Genomic DNA, 6,000 nt, shown 5'->3' on the forward strand with positions numbered 1-6,000 from the left:
ATAATCTAATAACTTATATCAATATCTTGCTGGGCAATAAAACCTTAAATATACACAGTACAATTCTTTTTCTCATTTAACCCATATTTTACATTAATTTTATGGCTAACCTATAAAAATAGTTATTTTTAAAGTTTATAGTACACTTGCACTGTGCAATGAGATGTAAGAATGCAAATAATTAGTTAAAGCATTACAATATTCACAACGTTTCATTCCACATGCAGATATGTTTTATTTGGTTCAAAGGTAGAGGGGAACACTTGGACATCAGTCAGTTTGCCATGGGTTTCTAACACTAATATCAAACCGTATATAGATTCAACATAATCATGCCTGGATTAGGGCTTTTAGTTTTTAATTTCCAGAATAACATAATATGCTGTTATTATTTGGCACTTTCCTGCTATCTTTCCTTGTGTACCTGTTGTGAAATTTTTGGATTAAACACTGTATACAGTTTATTTCCAAATTATTGGTATATTGAACAGAATCTACATCATTTAGAGTTGACCATAAGATTTGCATTTGTAGAAAATACACATATCTACACACTTTGTAAATAATATATATGGGAGGTAGATACTCCAACTCAAAAAAAAATTTAAAAAACAGAGAGAAAACATACTAAAAGATAAAGAACAATCTTTCTTACTCTTCAAGGTCATTTTGGGGAAGGGGTGTTTGCTGATATAAGCCCTGCTTTGTGCCTTAATGTGATTGTAATAAATGTCACAATTACATTTAACTATTTTTATTTTAAAGTCAAGTAAGTTATAATCAAATTTATTTTGTTAAGTGAATTGTTTGTTTTAATGTGTGAATTATCTCTGAAACTTTACTGATGATAATGATTTTTTATACTATTTCTTCCTTAATGGTTAATGTGACTATTGATCCTGGCATTTAGTGGAAATGTAAGTCATCAACTTCCACATTTTGGGTCAATTTGGTATTGTCAATAAAATGTGTACTTTAAATGAAAATTACACAAGTGTGTTCCACCACCTAAGCTACCAAATATTGAGATACAGAAACAAAAATTACAATTAAGACACAATGACTTCCACAAATGCAAACAGATAATAGGAGTGAAAAGCAACTGCAAGAGTTGGTTAGATTGCATTAATCCCTGTAAATCTCCACCATTTCAAAAGCAATTCTGTGTATTGAAAAAGTCTTTGCCTTTTCTGACAGGCTTGAGCTCCTAAGGAGAGTTGTGGTAGCTCTGAAAAGCTCTTTACCACAGGGATCCCCACAATTAAGAAAAGCTGAGATTGTACAAGTTTGCTAGTTTGGAAATATTAGCTTGCCTCCTACTTAAATCCAAACAAAAGCACACTACGGCTCTGGGTCACCCCAATATAGACAGGACCTGAGCTCTGGTTTGCCCCATGCAAAGAACTATAATGAAGTGGAAGCAGTCACTACTTAATATAGGAGTTAAAATTACCCGTGACTGAAGTGAGCACATCAATCAAAAGTTTTGGCATGTAATGAGTCAGACAAACCAGAATGGTGAGCTTAAGGGCAGGAAAAGCCTCTGTTCTGTATTCAACAGTTCTCAAATAGCCATGACATCCCGTCACATACACACACCGACTTCCAGCAGGTGGATTTTCAAGGCATTGTCCTCAGAACACAAAGATGGATCAACTCAGAGCATTTGAGATGGCTTCCTGTTTTGTCTTCTGAAAACTAAGGCTGCAGAAAGCTGTCCACATTCTTAGCATTTTTTCTATTAGTAAAAGAGCAAATATATAACACTGAGGAGAGAAAATTCTAATAGTGATGAAACAATAACAGCTTTGCTGTGGATTTTTAAAATACATAAAATTTACATACCCATTTTGCAAATATCAGTATGTGTACAACTAATTAATGTGAGACAGTTTTTCTTCAAAGTCCTACATTGTCTGAGTACTTGTCAATTTAAGTGAATATCTTAGTATCTCAAGTGCCAACAAAGAGACTGTCTACATAATTCTATGTGTACCTGTAAATTTTTCAAAAGCTGTCTAGGAGGAGTCAGAGGTCTTAGTGTTTGTAGCATATGAAGACTCATTCATTCGTGCATTTCAATTTAAATATAAAACGGATTTCTGCCTACTTCATTTATATGAGCTCCCAATTCTATTACTGAAAAACAACTAAGAAACAAGAAACAGAATTTCCTTAAAAAATTGTGAAGAAGAAATACTATTGTCAAGTCTATATTTATTTTCCAAAAATACAAATAAATAAAATAATAGAAACAGGCAAAGCATGCTTTTCTGTTCATATATCATGCACAGAGTAATTTTTATTATATAGCTATTTATGTAAACAACCCAGTGGTGACAGTAGAAAAAATATTTGAAGATGTAGTACAAGTTTTGAATTATCATAATTAAAGACAATTATGTTGGACTAAGCACAGAGCAGTCAAATTAAGAATCACTCCTTCATAATATATATATGTTTAAATGATTTGGGTATATAAAAATAGGTTTCTGCGTTCATAGGTAAGTTATAAATTAGCATTATTTTAATTCCATAAACATAACTACAAATTAGGTTTTTAGCTATTTGGGCCACAGTTTAGGGCAGGCTCAATGCCCAGGTGCAGCTGAATAATACAAAATGAACTCTCTATGTTTTATTTTATTTACATGTTTGTTTTGATTGAATATTTTTGTCTTAGTGGCTTGGGTTTTGTTTTGTTTTTTTTGGTTTTTGTTTTATGTGGTGTGTCTTTTTTTTTTTTTTTTTTTTTTTTTTTTAGGGAGAGAGAGAGAGAGAAGAGGAAAGAGAGATAAATTTAGAATGAAAGAACAAAAATGAAATTGAATGAGTAGTGAGGTTGGGACATTGTTTTAAGAGTCGTGGAAAGGAAAATATGATTAAAATATATATCTCACCTACAATTTTTATTATAAAAACAAAATGTAAAAAAGATAACCAAATAGAAGCATTTACAAAAGTTACTGAAATATAATGATGAAAGATTTGTATGAATATTATGAAAAAAAGGTTGTGTACATGAATTGAAAAAATGAAAGTAATGTAGACCTACACCAAAAACTAAGGGCAACAAAGGAATTCTGAAAGCAAAAAAAGTCTTTCCAAAAAAAGATCAGCACCAATTTGTTATCCAATTCCAAATGTTAAAGCCAGAAAACACACATAAAAGTAACAAACAGACAAGTAATCACATACAGACTGGGCAGATTATATTTAGGAAGAAATATATATATATATATATATATATATATATATATATATATATATATATATACAGATATATACATACATACATAAAGAAATAGATGTGGAATAATTGTTAACGAAATAAAGAGCCATGAATTGGGAAGAGAGCAAGGAGTTGTATATAAGTAACTTTAGAGGGGGAGGGGAAGGGAAGAGAGAGATGATGTAATTATATTTTCTTCTCAAAATAAAAATAAAAATAAAGGACGCAAGCCAAGGCTGCATGCACTGAAGATGTGCTCAAGTCATTGCCTGAGTCTTTTTTTTTTTTTTTTTGAGACAGGGTTTCTCTGTGAAACCTTGGCTGTCCTGGACTCGCTTTGTAGACCAGGCTGGCCTCGAACTCACAGCGATCCACCTGCTTCTGCCTCCCGAGTGCTGGGATTAAAGGCGTGCGCCACCACATCTGGCTATAAATAAAATTAAAAAAAAAAATCCATCCATATGGTGGCTCTTTTTGTTGGGCTGACAACAGAATTTGAAAAGGCATGTTGGCTTAAAGCCAGATTGTGTTAAACATCCAAAAATGTAAGAGCCAAGGTTCATTCAATATGTATTTGCTTATTTTTTAAATATAGCAATAAATCATTTATTTAAAAAAAAGAAAGGAATGATCTTTATATTACCATTCAAAAATCCTGATTTAAAGTAATATTTAAAATGATAAGTGATAAGCAGTACTTTAAGGCCTACAGGTGGACACTAAAATCCATTGGTTGTAAAAACGACCATGCTTTCTCGGCACAGTGTTGCATACCTGTAATCCCAGCACTCAGAGTGACAGAGACAGGCAGAGCTCTGTGAGTTCAAAGCCAGTGTGGTCTACAAAGTGAGCCCAGGACAGGTAAGGCTAATACAGAGAAACCCTGTCTTGAAAAACAAAACAAAAGAATACAAAACAAAAAACTACAACAAAAGACCACAATAAAACTTTAAGACAACATTGTTCCTCTCTGAGCCATGTGAGGATTCTAGTAAGGAAATTATTTTAATTATTATAGACTAATTAATAAGTTCTGTTTTGCTTTTCTAGTTTCAATGACAACAAATAATGATAAGTAACAAAAAGACAAGCGTATCCATGAGATAAATAAATGCATTTGAGCACAACATAAGGTCACTAATAAGCAGGATAGGTAATTTATGCATTATTACAATTTGTGCCCAATAACAACTTACAAATTCATAACTCATCTTTGTCTTTCTGCCATTTTAAAACGTCTCCAAAACCTTAAACATAACTTATTATGGGAGAATACATGGATACTTTAAATTCTTGAGTCTTAGTCTCAGCCTCACTTGGATGTTTGTCGTCAAGACTCCCACATCACCTATACAATCACAGAGAGCAAAAAATGTTTATTCTTTTAAACAATGCATCATCACATGAGGCATCCATAATTACTTGGTGAATGGATCTCAAAATGGTCAATCGAATTTCTGAATACATAAAGACTTGGATGTATGCCATTTTAAACTTCTAGATCAATGGCTGCTGAAGGTTTGGTAAAGCATAACAAATCTGATTGGTGAGGGAGCAGAAGCCCAGAGCACAGTAAATCATGAGCTGAGTGTAGTGTAATGTCCACCTTTACATAGCAATCTTCTAAAACAGAGGGTTTAATGCAGGGATGCTGATGACTGAATTGTCAAGATTAAAAGAGTTGATATGGAGAACAATGTTCTTGTCGGGTAGTAACCAAGTAGATATTAGGCTTGAGGTTTTATTAGTGGAATCGTCGTATTTTACACACCATTTCCCTTGTTAGACTGTTCAAGTGACAGTTTAATCAGTCTTTTTAATCATTGTCCAGTTTCATTTCAACTAGATCTAGTTTTGCCAGGTTGGTTTGAGACAAAACTTGTCGAATTAGTAGTCACAATGTACATTACCCACAGGTGGATAATTTACAGAAAAATGTTTTCTCTACCTGTAAAATGGTTATCTGAATGAATAGGGATGACCTTTGCAAGAATATTACCTTTCAGAAGATAAGCAACAGCCAAGTTGCCCCTACAATGTACTATGCAAACTGTAGATTGCATCACATGCAATTAGATAAGAGGGAGACAATATTGTCATGGAGTACTGTGACTTTGCTTTCCTCTCACCCTTCCAACCTTTTTAAACTTAAGATTTCCTCTAAAACTTACTTGGTCATTTGAGGAGTTCATCAATTTTCCACCCACACCCATCCTCTTAAAACTTCCCCCATGTCTCTTTAACTTCTGGAAATTCATTTTATATATGTATGTATATATATATATGTTTATATATATATATATATATATATAAACATATATATATATAAACATACATATACACACACATGGTGTGTATGCACGTGTGTGTGCATGTGTGCGTGTGCATGTGTGTGTGTGCATGTGTGTGTGTATAATTCCCAAAAGAATCCTGAATCTTTATTTTATAGCTAGTTTAAGAAAGATAGTGGAGCTCTCACACATCATCAAAGAAGGCTTTGTTGCAGTAGATGGAGAGCCATAGAAAAAACCACAACTGACCAAAATGCAGAGAACAACTGACTTTGGGGTTTCCATTGACAGTTGACATCTGCAACACTTCCCTGCATGTAAGCCTTCGGGAACATCCAGCAAGATGAGTGTTGCACAGCTTGTAATTGTCACCATGTCTTCTTGGGAGACAGTGTCTTCTATATATGACAGGGAGCTGCACTCGTGAAACTTGTTAATAATATGTTACCTAAAGAAGATTGTCCTAAGACACGCTTC

Source organism: Acomys russatus, chromosome 2 (genome assembly GCF_903995435.1).
Source record: "Acomys russatus chromosome 2, mAcoRus1.1, whole genome shotgun sequence".
Lineage (NCBI taxonomy): Eukaryota > Metazoa > Chordata > Mammalia > Rodentia > Muridae > Acomys > Acomys russatus.